Genomic DNA, 16,329 nt, shown 5'->3' with positions numbered 1-16,329 from the left:
GGTAATTTCATTTTGCCTCCAGATGCACAACAAGCGTAGCATTTATGACTTAAAACTCAGGCACAAAGCTGTTCCAACACAATCCTATCCAGCATAAAAAGCTTGCCTCCTACTCCAAATGAAGAAGAACTATTTCTCTGAGTTGGTAACTGTTGGTAAATGTCATCTATCTACCTGCAAATTCTCCCTCATGAAATGGAAAGTAAGTTGGTTGTCTGGTTTTGAGATTCCTGGATCAGAATGCGAGATCCTGGTTAGAGTTTCACCTTGCTACTAAAAGTTACAAAGTTCTGCATCTTTATTTTTAGACTTTTTTTCCCTCCCTACATAAACGAGTAACATTATCAATAAAATAATGGATATAGGTTTTTAAAACCTTTGTAAACTTTTCTGCTTTCTTGTTTCCATTTTAATTAATAATTTAAATAATTCTAGTTCTGTATTGCCATGTCTATACAACAGTTCTGAAAAAAAGCATAGGAGCCACAACACTGGGGGCTCCTATCACATTCATTTCCATGTGGCCAGGATCCTACCTTGTAAACACTCCCACTGACTTCAAAGATGTTCTGAGTAATCCTATAATAATTGTAAAGAGTACAACTATGTCTGTTTTCTTCAGAGGGAGATAGCACAGAAGGGCATTAACATGAGCTTCAAGAAGCACAGAGCAGCAGTCCAACCAATTTTCCTCTCAATGTGATTCCAGTATGAAACAATTACTTCTCTTTAGAATCAAAGAAAGGGAAAATATTTGGCCTGAATGAGTGAAGAAAATATTATTAGGGCATCATACAAAGTTTACATAGGCTTCCACCTAAAAATAGCAGCAAAACAATGTTTTTGTTTTGCAGCACTTAGCCTTGAACTACACTGGAATGGCCAATCTGTGATAATGAATTGTAAAAAAAAGCTTTGTAAACATTAAAAAAAAAAAAGAAGTATTTTCCATTAAAAATACTGATGAATCAGACTAGTAATCTGGAAAGAAATGCTGGTAAATATCCCATGCATTGTGAAATTCTCTGAGCTTAAACATTATTTTCCAGATGTGCTCTAACAGCTGTTCCCACACTTCGAAAGAAAAGCCTACACAGCTTTAATTATAGAACATGCAATTATCAGTATGTCTGAAGAAGCTTTACATTTTAAATATATTCCAGATTCTCTTATGCTCACCCAGTCTTATGCTGCACAATGATCTACAAGAACAAAACTGGGGAAAGAATGTAAAATAAACATATACACCCAGCTTTCAGTCATTGGTGTAAGCCTACATGGATGGAGTTCATCTGATACAAAATGGAAACCCCTTTCCATGAAATTCTTTGTCCAAACATTGTGTAGGAGTGTGCCTGGACTGGTCTGACATTCCACAAACAAGCCAGTAGCCAAGAGCCCCAGAAATTAGTATTTATGTCTTAAACTCTGACTGAAGGCTTTCCTACAGTTAGTGGGCTTATAAATATTTCAAATTGTCTCTCAAAAGACACAGGTTCTCACTTACAACCTTGTTCCTCACTCAGAGTACTTATAGGCTCTCTCTATACCTTTTTGCCTATCTTCAGAAAGCTCTGAGAAATTTCATTATCTTAATTTTTCCAGCTTCTTGCTGGATCCAAATTCACTAAGAGGTTACGAAATCATTAAGTCAAACAGAGCAAGCCTCAAGAAACCTGAAAAAACAAATATACCCACAGTTTCCAAATGAAAGTTGGTAATTTTTCTGTACCCTATACCAATTGTATCCATACTTTCTTATGTTCAGGGTAATTTATTTGTAATAAAGGATTTATTTGTAATAAAGAAAAAGGGAATTCAGAATTCCCCCCTGGTGGTGTATGCTGTTTTCTCTGTCAGGGCTCCCTCACCTCTACAAACCTGCTAAAATTAAACCATATGGAGGAGAAGTAGCTCAATAAATTGAAACTGTACTTATTGCAAACTACAAATATAAAAGCCTCGGGTAAAGTTATTGAGCATATATTGCTATGTGCAAATGAAAGTTTTTAAAAAGTGTATATGTTCAGAAATATTTATCAGGAGACAAATCAAATGGGAAAAAAGGGGAAAATGTAGCACTGAATGCGATTATACACTGGAACCAACACTCAAGTGGTCAATTCTTCATCCCTTGGCATTGGGAAACAGGCTTCTCACCAAAAGACCTTGATGCTTTCCATTTAAGTAATGTTAATCACCTTTAGTCAGCTAGTCTGTATGACACCAGTCACATTTCTCTTGCTAGAAGTTTTTCTCAAGAGCTGCCCAGGACAATTTGCTCACTGACAAACAAACCCTGAGTAGCTTAAGGGGCAAAGGGGAAGAAGAGAAAGGGGAGACACCTTAATTCAACAAGCCTTTGAAACACTGTCCCTCTTTTTAGAGATGAATAGTTCAACCCCAGAAAAAAATCCTGCGTACACCAGGACATCATCTGTATATAATTCTGCATATTACTTAAGATTACCTGCCAGATTTTGCACTTGGGACCACAGTCTCCCCTGCCTGCAGAAAACAATGTGAGAACTAAAGTGTTTGAGCAACTGCCTGTGAACTGTAACAGGCATATGCAACCCTTTAATATTTACAAATTGATACCCATGGCTCTTATTCATGCTTAAAACAAATAAAGACAGCCTGTATTTGCAAGCATGCATGCCAGAACAGTTTTCTTGGGGGCCTGTCTAAACAGGAGTTGCTCCTAATTAACAACATGTAGAGACTCTTGCTCCAAAAAGAAGTGCCTTCCTCCTGCGAAGCGAGGAATGGGCTAACCCGGAACATGCTGCTCCTGCTTTGCAGCAAACATGGTCAGAGTTGATCAGGAACAATGCTATTTGTTGAGAGGCCATTAGGCAGTTTGCCAACTGTCAGAAAAGTCATGATAATGGAAAAATCAAAATCCTTGCCTAGAAATGAAGAATCAGGCACTGACTTGGGAATAAATTGCTCTTGCATATACATGAAACTTGCATTTTGTTTTCCAACAGGGAAATTACACATTTTGAGGTTTCTTGCAGCTTTCCTGAATCAATGGGTAAGGGTTTTGCAAAGGCAGTGCCTGCACAAAAGTCTGGCTTTCCTTTTAAACCCCAGAGAAGGCCAGCATGCTGGCTGAAGACAGTAATGATGTCACAAACTGGACCACAGTACAAATATCTCATCCAGCTATTTCCCTTTATTAAGTCTAGCAATTTGTGCTTGGCTAACATAGATCTTGCAGAGCACCATCCAGTCCTGACTTCTATGTACAAAAAGACAAAAAGCCTCCCTGCCCTTCTTGACAATTTTCTGAATAATTCACCTACCATTTCCCAGTACATCCAAGAGAGTCCCTGTGGTTATCCTAGAAAGGCTCACTGAAAATGTGCAGGTAACAGGCTGGTTCCTCACATGGACTTTCACATGGTGCTCCAGGCATTCATCAACTTCAGCCTTCCTGAAGCAATCATAAACACACATACATATATCATAGAATCACAGACTATTTTGGGTCAGAAAGGACCTTTAAAGGTCATTTAGTCCAACTCTCCCTGCAATACGCAAGGACATCTTCGACTAGATCAAGTTGCTCAGACCTCTGTCCAATATGACCTTGAAAGTTTCCATGGATGGGGCAACTACGACCTCTCTGGACAATCTCTTCCAGTGTTTCACCACCCTCATCACAAAAAATTTCTTCCTTACATCTCATCTAAATCTCCCTCTTTCAGTTTAAAACCGTTAGCCCTTGTCCTGTCACAACAGGCGCTAAAAGGTTGGTCTCCATTTGTCTTACTGACCCTCTTTAAGTACTGAAAGGTCACAATATCATCTCCTCAGAGCCTTCTCTTCTTTAGGCTGAACAACACCGATTCTCTCAGCCTTTCTTCATAGGAGAGGTTTCTATCTCTCAGATCATTTTTGTGGCCCTAATCTGCATCTTGTGCTGAGGACTCCAGACCTGGACACAGTACTCCAGTCAAGGTCTCACCAGAGTAGAATGGCACAATCACATCCCTTGACCTGCTGGCCATGCTGCTTTGGTGCAGCCCAGGATATAGTTGGCCTTCTGGGCTGCAAGTGCATGTTGCTGGCTTATTTCCAGCTTTTCATCCACCAGTACCCTAAGTCTTTCTCTGCAGGGCTGCATCACCCAGCCTGTACTGATACTGAGGGTTGCCCCAGCCCATGTGCTGGACCTTGCACTTGACTTTGTTGAATTTCTTGAGGTTCACATGGGCCCACTTCTCAAGCTTGTCCAGGTCCCTGTGGATGGCATCCTGTCTCTCAGGCATGTCAACCACACCACTTAGCTCGCTGTTGTCTGCAAATCTGTTGTGGGTGCACTCGACCCCATCCCATCACTGATGAAGATATTAAACAGCACTGGTCCCAAATACGGACACCACTGAGGGACACCGACTGACACTGATCTCCATCTGGACATCAAGCTAAAGAACACTGCTCTCTGGAAGCAACCACCCAACCAATTCCTCATCTGCCAAAAGTCCATTTGTCAAATCCCCATGTTTCCAATTTAGAGAGAAGGATGTTGTGAGGGTCCATGTCAAAGGCCTTACAGAAATCCAGACAGGCAACATCTATAGCTCTTCCTTTGTCCACTCATGTAGTCACTCCATTATAGACTTACCCTTAGAGAAGCCAAGCCAGATAGACAGACAGATAGAAGAGTAAAATGACAGTGAAGAGACCATTTAAAGTGAAGATTGTCTGTTTTCTAACTGTAAGAGTATGACCCATCTACAGCACAGTAGACAGCCACCTTACAAAAATATGGCATTTTCTGAAGTGTCTCAGTGACTTAGAAGAATAATTCCCACTGAAAGTTAAAACTCACAAATTAGCTGCAGATCCAACTCATTATAAAATATAACAGATTCTGTGCATAAACACAGATCCAGGAAAATACTGAACAACATAACACGTCCTTTACACTAAACTGTTGCCTTTGCACCGTCAGCAAAAAAGTAAACTAGATCAGTGACCGTGTAAACTTTGTACACACAGGCAATCACGAAGGTACTCTGCAAATGTAATGTGTATTGCTGGGACAAGCACTTCCAGCTGGGCTTGCCAAATCTCAGATGAAGTATCAGCAGTTCACTGATGCCTGTTCCTCTTTTCTATTTATGCTTCAGTTCTGCAATCACTTAGTTCTGTTACTTGATACCCACAGGGGCTAAAATACCCTTTAAAACATGGGGTCGTGCTGGAAATAGGATGAAAATATTTCTGTGTTGGCAGCTGTGGCACAGAAGGAATTCTACCATCTGAAACAGGGTTAGAGAAGGTGTCTTCAAAGTAGTTCCTGGTATCAGTTCTCCTCACTGGCTTTATCTCCCCTGTATTGCCCACAGTCATGTAGTCAATGTAAGGATATGCCAGGTAGAGAGATATTGGATGAACCATCTCTTGGTGTACCGCAGAGGAAAGCCTGAAGCTTCCAAAGAAGTTCAACAGTGCCCCTGTGGCTTTAAAGAACGCATTGGGGCTGCCTCTTCTATGAAGTCCTTTTTTATAAATTCAGACAGTAATAAGGTCACTAAGCCTGCAACCAAGACTGCACAGAGACATCCTCAATACTCATTACACCTTAATAACACCAACAGGAGTTCTGAGGGATGGACAGAGGCATAGAACCAAAATGACATTTTTTGGAGACACTCTTTCAGCCCAGAAATTCAGGGTCACAGCCTCCCTTGTGAGTATCTTTAGATTGCAGAGGAAATCAGACCTGTGTGTTTATATCGCTCTGCCACAAAACTAGAAGCCAATTATAAAAAAATAGCATTTGGATTTTTAAACCTGGAAGGTGTCTAATCTGAGCCTTTATCAAATCTTCATTTAAAACAACACAGTCTAATGTTGTTGGCCTAGTAAAATGGTGAATGTAAGTAGGATCCTCAGATAACTTCTCCATCGAATTTTGGAATGTTTATGTTGGCATTTTTCTAGGGTTTGACTTTGTGAGGGAAAGAACATGTGTAGTGGACTGCTGACTCTGCTGACTCCACTCTTTTGGCTCTGATACACCCTTGTGTGAAGGTAGACTAACAGTATCACCAAACCAGAACAGTATTTGTTCACCTCTCAAGCAACAGAAAAATTCATAATCTTGCAATGCTATAGATCTAACAGCACTTTCTCCTTGTGTCCACAGTAAGCTGTGAAGTACCCCTCTGCCTGCCAAGCCATTTTACTTTGATTTCCCTTTTAATCAAAATGTGTACAAGCATGAGTAATAATTCCATCTGCCTGCATATTTGAACCCGGATAGCTTCCCCCATGCTGGAAAGCACAAACACAGGTTTTATAAAGACAAAAACACAAAATACAGGCAAGTTATTATTTCACCTACTCCTAGTCACAAGGAAAGTGGAAGTCTGCCTGCCCTGCTCCAGTTGCTTGCTTCCTGGGATGAAGCTCTTAGAAGTCAGCAACTGGCAGATTTCCTCCTTAATAAGGAAGTCAAATATAACTGCTTCTTGCTTGTGTATGGATGAGCTGAGATGCACCCATGGGACAAACGCACAGGTCAAAGTCTGTGTGATACTACAATGTGACTTTCCAAAAGAACCAACATACTTTTCACTGAAGAGCAAGCCATCTTTGCTTATTATTTTCCTGTGTAATCATTACAAGGATATTCTTAGGCTTAATAATCAGTAAGTACTGTGGGGACTAATTTTCTTGGGGATGTCTTTCCAAATCTAAACTGAAGCCTTCTATCATAAACTTCCAAAATTTGAAAACCAGAAACCACAGGACCACTGTTGTTATAGCCATCACTTAACTGGATAAGCATAGTAGCCAAAAGCTTACCGACTCTCATAGACTTATGCTGAAAATCACTCTCAATAAGGGGAGTCTTTTACAGACTGAAAACTGAGGAAGGAACAGTGTAACTCTTATGGGAGGCCAGTGAAAATCAGTGACATTTCTGTCAGGGAATGCAGACCTGGTATCTTGGTAACACGGCTGGAAGAAATGAATGGTTCATTGAAAGGCTAAACAGGGCAAATATAGGTCCAACAGCCCAAGCCCCATTGCTACAGCTATTTCTGCTAGCACTGCCATCAGGAACCTGGAGAGACAGACTGGGAACAGGGGAACAGGATGCTGGACCACAGATCTACATCACTGGAGTCAGGAAGAGGGGCTGTAGCAAGGACACAAGTGGCTGTGCCAGAAAGCCCTGCTGTGTGACAACTGCTCTCTTGGATGCATATTGCATCCCAAGTGGGCAGGGGAACCATAAAAAGCTACAGGCCGAGGTCCATTATGCACCAAGGCTGACATCTCTTTTATACTTATCCACAGGGAAAAGCCAAGTATGACCTTGTTATGCTCTTGCACTGCACATAGCAAGTTTCTGACCTCCTGAAAAATGAGGAGGCCTTTCCACCCACTCATTTCCCATTGCATCTGGGGAAGAGCAACTCCATGACACCCAGAAAGCACCACAGTACTGAAGAGGTTTGCACTGCAAACAGTAAAAGGCATTGTTATCTTCCAGAAGTAACTCAAGAAATCCACAGAAGAACTGGTATTAGCCAAGAGCCTTATCTCAAGTGCAGTTGTGATATTTTTCTCACCCTGTCAATGAGTGACAAATAGTTTTGCTGAGACGTTTTATGGCTTTGGGTAACCCATGATCTCAAAGTCCTTCCAGGCATGGCTGCTCTCAGCCTGATCATGCCAGACCTGCAGATCTTCTCCCTGGTATTTTATGCTCCTCAGAGAGGTACCAACTGGTTGGGCTCCTTTCAGCAGTCCTTGTCAACCTGCTCAATATAAGAGAAAAAAAATTTCTACCTTCATCAATAACAATATGTCATACTGCTGCAATATCTCAATTGCCTTTTGCAATTGTTTCCCATCTCTGCACAAAACTCTTAACCAATTACTGTGCTGTGTAATCAAGAGCGTCATTAAGCACAAATAGCCAGGACCTGACAGGTAATAAAGTGAGTAATAAAATACAGAGTGCTATGTGCTATTGTAAACAAACCAAATTTTATATTGAAGCTATGATTCAAGACTTCTCATACACTTCCAACAAAAAGAGTATAGATGCAATATTCCTTCAATATACATTATGTTCTATTAAATACAGCATGTTTTATCTCTTCCCATTCTAAATTAATAGCTTCCTTTTTTTTTTTTTCATGTTTAGCATAACTGCATTACTGGGCTTTATTTTTATTTTGAAGAACACTGTGAAAGCAGTAAGTAAAAAAAACACTGACTACAAAAGCCACTTTGTATTGAATTCCTTTAAATAAAAAAAAATAATCTTATCATATTTTGGCTCTAATACATGCTTTTTGTTTCATCCTCTATGTTTGGCAACAGTACAATATGCAGAATGTTATGCTGACCAAAACTTGATCCAAGGGAGTTCTTTTCACTATCAAGTATATTAAAATCCAGTGTTTGATCACTAAGCTATAAACCAGAACTGGACCTGATGCAAATTTTTAAACACTGAAAGTAATGACCCATTTGATTGCATCACTTAAAGGTGATTAAATTGCTAGTGGGTGACCTTCAGAATACAGAAATAAGAAACAGAGAAACAGGTAAGACTATAAAACGGGAGGCTGTGAACAATGAAATGCTCTGCTGAAAGCTGAGAACTTGGAGGCTGAAAGAAAAAGAGAGTAAGAAATAGCTGAATATGCAGTAGCTAAGCTTCCACTAACTGCAGGCTACCAATGGGCTGAGACCATACTAAAACCAAAAGCAATTTTAAGTTGTACAAAGTGAGATGCTTCCACAAATTACGGTTAATCCAGATGTTCATGTCATTGTAGATGACACTACAGGATATCATCTGAATGTTGTGTCTTGCTCATGGAACTCTCATTCAAAAATTATAAGCTCAAATAGAAACAATGAAGCAGCACTATGCTGGTATGACAAATGATGAGCCAGTCTAATGAGCAAAGACAGATACTAGCTTGGGAGTCTAGCCTCATACAAAGAAAAACGGAAAGGAACAGAACTGTCATCTATAATCTCTCAGGTGAGTTAAAAGCAGAATGCAAGAAAAGCACAAGCTGATTGTATAGTCAACATTAAAGTAGTTGTACTTTTTCTTCCAATGTCTGAAATAAATTCTATGACCTTTGTGACATACAACTATGTCCAAAAATGGTTGGGCAACTCTGTGAGCAGACCCCATCACTAGGCCAGCAGCATGCACAGAGGCCAAAGGTCCAGTCTACATACTTGCTAAATTAAAGCGTAGAAGCCAGGAGCAGCTGCAATGGCAGACAATCCGTCTGCCAGCTCCACAGCCTAACACTGCATTTTACCTTTGGGTGAAGCCTCTACAACCCTCTATGCAGTTGGCTTTCCTGCCTCCACGTGCAATACCCACCCACTCTGCTGAGACCCAAATCACCCGGTTTGAAGGAACCTCCAGCCACTCATTTGAGATCTTGTGAAGCTACTACAGAGAACCTGACTATATAGTCATCATCACTCTGGTCTTATCAAGCCTGGAATTTGTCTAATTGAACATAGCGGCATGCTGTTTTTAAACAAAAGTATTTATTGACATAATAAAGAGTAATTATTAAAGTAAATAAATCAGAACAGCCTGAACAGACTCATGTTGCAGCCTTTTCAGTTCTCTTGTCATGTGTGCTTAATAAAAACACTGCTTTGAGTGTAAAATATAAGCTGAAGGCAATGAATCTGTATAATCCTATTTAACATTATGCTCATTTATATATGCTTCTCCTAAAGAGAAACCTGTAACATCCAATGAGGTTTCACTGCAAATGCAAAATGAAAAAGAAGAAATTAATCACCGTCTACAGAGAAAAAATGGAAAATGTCTTGATTGCCCCAAACTACACTGAATGAGTTCCAAACGCACCTATGCCAAATGATAATAATGATTTTACTCAAGAATTCTCTAACGTAACACTACTGTACTTGGTTTTTCAACTTAGAAAGGGTCTGTCTCTGACACCAATGTTTTAAAGATAAAGAAATGTCCTATCCGCTTTAAATCTCTTTCTTCATCTAGGTCATACAAACACACAATGTGAAGAATTATGATATATGAATTTAAGGGCATTACTCAACGACATGAAGTTGCTCACTGCTTAAATTCTGGCAGTCTAATGAAGAACCTTATCACTAAGGAAAATGTACTAAAAAATCCTAGTTAAAGACTAATTCTATTTCAAGAATTTTACTTTTGCAAAAAATCTAGCCTGGAGATGGTTTCTTTGGATGAGCTCAGCATTTTTCTACATCTGGCAAATTATATGAACAGATAGACAGCTGCTGCATAACCACTTGTTATGAATAGTTCCTTCTGTCAGGATGCTATCAAGGATCTTGTCTTGTTTGATTAGGCCTTGTTAAATGTTCACAAGTATTATGAGCTTTGAAAAGATAAATACTACAGAAGTGTTCCTCCTCTGCTCTTAAGTAGAAAATTTCCTTTAAAGTAACAAATCAACAGTGACTCCAGAAAAGCTCTGCTGCTCTACCGAGCAGCTTGCTCCCATTGCTGGGCCATGTGCTTGCCGTATTTCATTCTATGCAAAATTCTCTTTTCATGCATAGAGAAAGCTCAGTAAACACCTATGTATCTGCTATGCCTGGAAGTTCAAAATGTGGCCTCTTACTACCTTATCCCCCCAGTAACAGCATCAGCTTTACATATGCTATCGGCCGCAGATGAATGCTGGTAGGCTTAGATTACAACAATATGGTAATGTTTGCAACATGTTCCAAACTCTGGGGCAGGCCTGAACTTGAAGCCAAAACACATGTTGCACAAACAGTTAGGGATAGGCTTTAGATGGACAACAGGACAAAAGGAGGTGAGAGGTTAGGGCCTGCACTGTGCCCTTTACAGTGACTCAGACATTCACCTATCATTGGCATAAAACACCCAACACCATGCGTAAATCCCAAATCTAATTCACTTGTTCAAAACAAGCCTTGACATCACCTGTCCTGAAGAAAAGCAGCATCTGCAGGAGCCTGGGTATGGTTGCTCCTTAGATGGTGTCAATAACCAGGGTTGAGCAGATGGACCATGGGCATTTCTTGTAGCTACCTAGACATGTGGAGGCATGCTAAAAACCACGCCAAGGTTTAGTACTTTAGGTGAGCCCTGGCTTCCAAAGCATGATACAAACAGTACCAATTAGGTCTTCATTTCAATGTAACTACAATGAGTTTTCTTAATGCTTAGCTATACAAATTCCTGTCCATATGGAAGCAGGCTGTGCATGATTGTGGCCACTGAAGACATGAAACCACTGATCCAGTGGCCAACACTTTCCTGCCCTTTTTTTCCACAGATGTATAATTTTCTGAGGTGGAATACTGATATTTTACATGAAAAGATCTGTGTGCTAAGTCTTCAGCCTGCAAGCAAAATGTCACAAATTCCAGTCCACAGAAATTTTCCTTAGCCACTATACATTCTTCTGTGTTTATCATGCTTCTCCTAAAAAGTTTATGCAATCCTTTTTTCTTCCTCCTTTGTCTCAGTGTTTCCCAAGAGTACCATTATTACTGGCCTCAAATAAACTCAGACGTTCCATATTCATCAAAAATCAACACAGAATACAAACATAATTCATGTGAAATTATGTAGGAAGCACTGTTTCAGCTGGTGTTAATTTACAGATTTAACAAAAAAAAGGCATATGAAGTTCTTAATATATTCTTTTGGAAGCTGCTCTAGCTCCTCTGTAGCTAAGCAAAGTGAATGCAAGCAATTATCTTCTAACCACCATCGTCTCATTCATTACAGCAGGCCCAAAGTATAGCACATGGAAAAGCCACCACTTTATAGAAACCTAAAATGACTGGATTTTTCCCATTATGAAATATTTTTAAAGGTTCTAGGCCTTGAGGCATTGTGATAAAAGCATAAGAGCATACAGAGAAAGCAACAGCTCTCATTGCTTTGTGCATATAGGAAGAAGTATCACTTTGAAAAAGTGGATTAATGGTTGGGCACATGGCTGATTTAGTCATGCCTTCATCTGTAAAGGTAAGGGAATTTATCTCATTACCTTCCAAATGGATTATTGGATGAGATGTGCTCCTCCGTAGGAAGAAAGTGTTAACAGTTCTAGTACCTTATTCACTCAACACAGTACTGAAAATCCACTTTCCACAAGCAAAGTCAGACCTGTGGTACTATGGAATTTGTGGGCACAAAAAACTTCCCAAACTGAGTCCTTTGTGCACCGTATAAGCACACTCAACAAGTTCCTGGTATTGCCTCGCAGGCAGAGAATGGAGGAGCAGGTGGTTTGCCAAGAGGTTCCTTTTACCCTTGTAATGCCTGCATGACATAAGCCAGCAGAATTTCTGGCACTAAAATGAACTACTGGCCTCACAGCATGCGCTACTCCATACACTGGCCCTCATCTCTGTTCTCATCATGCAAAGACTGACATAAAGCCATCAGCTCCTCAGTATGTTCACTTTGGTTTCTTCTCAAGAAATGTATCTACAGATAAACTTCACAGACACTTCAAAAAGTTCTCTTGGTGGTGGGAAGAGTTGCAATATTGGCATCTCATGAACCTCACAGGATCTTGTAAAACCCTAGCCTGATTTAAGATCAAGTCAAACACAGTCTGGGCAATCAGGTTCTGACTTTCACTCCTTCATAAAAATTCTTAGCTGAAATGGAGATTTCCAAAGCTCTTGGACTTTAATTTGGAAATTGATACATTTCTCATCTTTGAATTTGCTTGGAAAGCTGGACAATGTGAAAGGAGTGGTACTCTCAAGCACTGCATCCATTGTATAAACTAACCCAGCTGATTCTGCACTGGAATAGGTTAGGAAGTATTCTCACAAGCCCTCCCACCAATGAAACTGAGTGGAAAATAATCTCTGGTTGCCAATTGGTAACAAAATGCTGATAATATCAGCCACTAAAGCTTAAATACACTACAACTTAAAGGCACATCACACTGAGCCTTCATGAAATACAGAGTAATTTGGGTTGGAAGTGACTAAGCAAGATTTTAATACCCCCAAGCTTTTCTGGGCATCTATTCCAATTTTTTACTTGTCCTCACAGTGAATAATTCTTTCCAAATATGTAATTAGTAATTCCCTTGAAAATTTCACCTACTGCCTCTTGTCCTATCTCTGTGCACCATGGAGAAAACTCTCTCCATCACCCTACACCTTCTCATTTAGGTAGTTGCAGACTGCAGTAGGATGCCTCTGAGCCTTCCCTTCTCTAGGCTGAGCAGATGCAGCCCTCAGCATCACCACATGCTCTAGCCCATCCCCACTCTCACAGACAGTCCTCTTTGGGGCTTTCTCCAGCATGTCAATGCATTTCTTGTACATTTTTTTTGCTGTCTATTTTAGCTAAGTGTATAATTTTGCATAAACTAAGGTTGAAATAGTAAGTTTTTAATAAACCTTGTTTTATTTTTTTGTTTAGTGTGCTTTTAAGAATTGACTTTTATCACTTTGTCCAATTAGATAAGCAGCAGTGTAATATCAATGACTCCTATTATGGCGCCATTTTTCTCATCACAGAGATCTACTTACCAGTTTAACCTCATTCATTTCTACCATTTCCCAAAAGACTCAAAAGGTCTGAGTTTGTCCAAATGCTATTAGTTTTCTAAATACTTCAACTGTCCACAAGTATTTATGTTTCTAGCCCCAAATCATTCTCAATTCTCTGTATTTCTACAACCTCTTTGGATTTGTACATGATATTACTTACTTTTAGTTTCTTCACATCACAATCTCCCTGTTTGCACTAACTAAGCAGCAAAGAACAGTTAAAGCTAGCAGTTATTCTTTCTACATCTTACTAAAAATAGCTAGAGGAAAGTGTAAGTTAATTACACCCTAAGCATCAGGAAACAATTAACAGCTTTCTATTATATCACCCTGACTTCTAAGCTATACAATTATATGCTATTGCAGAAAAGGATGTGCAATTATCAGGAGAAGGATCTCTTCTGGAAAAAAAAAAAGGAAAGAAAGGAAATTATTCCACTACTGACAGTCATTGTTATAAATATTGCTTAGCTAATATGTTTTCAGAAGTAATTTCCATTATTTGCAATCCTAATTCTGAGTGACGTGTTGGTCATGCTTTGTCAGATTTTACTCCCAAAGAGGATAAACCTAAGTGCTGGACGCTAATTTTTCTGACAAGCACTCACAACGTCAGATTCCTGTGAATATTCTAAAATACTCAGTGGAATTAAATTAAAAATAATTGGGTTTATGAACCATATTGTAATTATGTCTTGAGTTTGGTTTGCCTGCTAAACCAGAGCTGAGAATGGTTTATGAAAACACAAAGGAATACACAGGCTTGATTTAAGCAACCCTAACACTTTGAAGACACAAATAATAATGTGAAGAGCAACAGATACAACATACAAACACTTTTTAAAAAACTCCTGCTGATAAACTCATTTGGTACAATACGCAGAAAAGTGGTGCAAACACAAAACCAGCAGATAGCACAACAGCTCCACTGAATGCTTTACAGCAACACACCTGTTTTGCCAATGACCCTTGGTGTGAGAAGCAATGAAACAAACTCACATAAACCTCCACAACTTCAAGTCAAAGACCACTGTGCTGGATGGCTGCTGTGTTACTGAGGATAGGAGAATCTTCACAAAGAAGGCATACATCCATAAAGGATAAAAATCATAGTGTTAGTGCTGCTTATCAGTAGAACTTTAGCCCCTGCAGATTCCTTGGGCAACACATCTCCATGACAGCTATTACCTCTCCCCTAGAAAGGTCAAGTTCTGTTCCAAGTTCTCCTTCCCTATTATCTTACACCTCAAGGCCTCTTCTTTGAAATATCCTTGACACACATCATCTTGTTTGACTCTTATCTGTCTGGAATGCTCTTGGAAAGATTAGTTTCCACAGCTCTTAATCTCAGTAAAGTTGCCCATCTCCCTGAGTCGTTCCAATCGCTCTGCTTTTCTGGTCTATCAAGCACAGCATTACCGTTCTTACCTTCTCTTTCAAGCTCCCATCTTTGCTATCACAACCTCTCAGGTGGTGTGGGCTTTTGCTGACTGCTAATTGAGTTCCAGTTTTGCCATTCAATTTTAAATCTTCAAGTGAGCATCTTTGTGCTTGCTGCCTTAATACACAGAAGGTACCTCACCCAAACAGCCGCAGAGCTGTTTCCCTGTAGTCACTCAAATTCTATCCAGCATTGCAATGACATCTATACAGGAGTTGGGCTGCAGAAGAATGGATGTAAGGGCTGAGAAGGGTCTCCTGAACTGACACAGCTATACTTCAACATCAGGGTTTGACTCCCTGAGAAGCCAATCTCACTGTGGCATACCCTAGCAAAAGGGGGCTCTGTGGAGCTCCTTGCCTCCTGACTGCAGGCCAGCTGATCTTATCCCTTGCACTGTCGTTGGTGATTGTCTGACACAATGGTAACCTGGCTGTCACCTTGGGGTCAAATGCACACCAATGCAGGTGCACCAGGCCAAGCAACAGGAGCCTTTTTTTTAAGGGATTTGGGCTGCCCCTTTCTGCAGCAGCAGCTTAGACACATTGGCTCAGTGCTGCTGTAAAAGCCACAACATGACCTACAATCCCCTGGCTCTTCACAGATACCAGAAAACTCTCTTCTGCCTGCAAACCTCTGTCAAACAGCTGTGGTAGCCCACGTAATCATGCACACAATTGCAAGGAAATGTAGGATTATGGCCTTGTTATGTGAAAACCAGCTTCTGTATTTCCTCTGAATTAGCAAACCCAATCAAGCACATTTTTTTAATTATCTCTAAATGTGCCTTTGAGATCTGAATGCATTTACTGGATTGAGGCACTGTTAAGAAGCAAACCATGAAGACTGTAAAATTATAGGGCTGATAATTAAGATAGAGAGTTGCATTCTGAAGTAGTGCTGTGATGTTCTGGTCATATAAATTACATAGTACAAGTGTCATAACATATAAATTGTCAATATTTATCTCTAGTCATCCACAACACCATGACAAGAGTGATGAAGCAAAGATAAAAACCTTAAAAGAGAAATAATCTAAGCAAATTGCAAACATAGGTTCTGTTCTATCTGGTAATGATATGTGCATTGGGCTTTTAAACTAAACACAATTTTCATACTCTTGTCTTCTGCAGGAGTCTGAAATTTTTTCATGGGAATTCAGCAAATGTCTGACCCATGTGGAATTTATGCAAGTAAGCACTAAGGGGGTAGTCAAGCATACCCAGCAGTGGCTGCTGCAACCATTCCCTCTCTCCATACTTGACCATGTGTTTCTGCCAGCACCCTCAGCC

General features: G+C 40.0%; 1 protein-coding gene across 1 annotated transcript in view; it reads right to left on the bottom strand.

The window, feature by feature from the left end:
* The window catches only part of DEPTOR (DEP domain containing MTOR interacting protein), a 69,410-nt gene that overhangs the window by 46,158 nt on the left and 6,923 nt on the right, over positions 1–16,329 (bottom strand). The window lies entirely within an intron of this gene.

The sequence above is a fragment of the Indicator indicator genome, chromosome 12 (genome assembly GCF_027791375.1).
Source record: "Indicator indicator isolate 239-I01 chromosome 12, UM_Iind_1.1, whole genome shotgun sequence".
Taxonomy (NCBI): domain Eukaryota; kingdom Metazoa; phylum Chordata; class Aves; order Piciformes; family Indicatoridae; genus Indicator; species Indicator indicator.
Note: the sequence above shows the minus strand (reverse complement) of the source record. Positions and strands in the feature narration are given on the sequence as shown.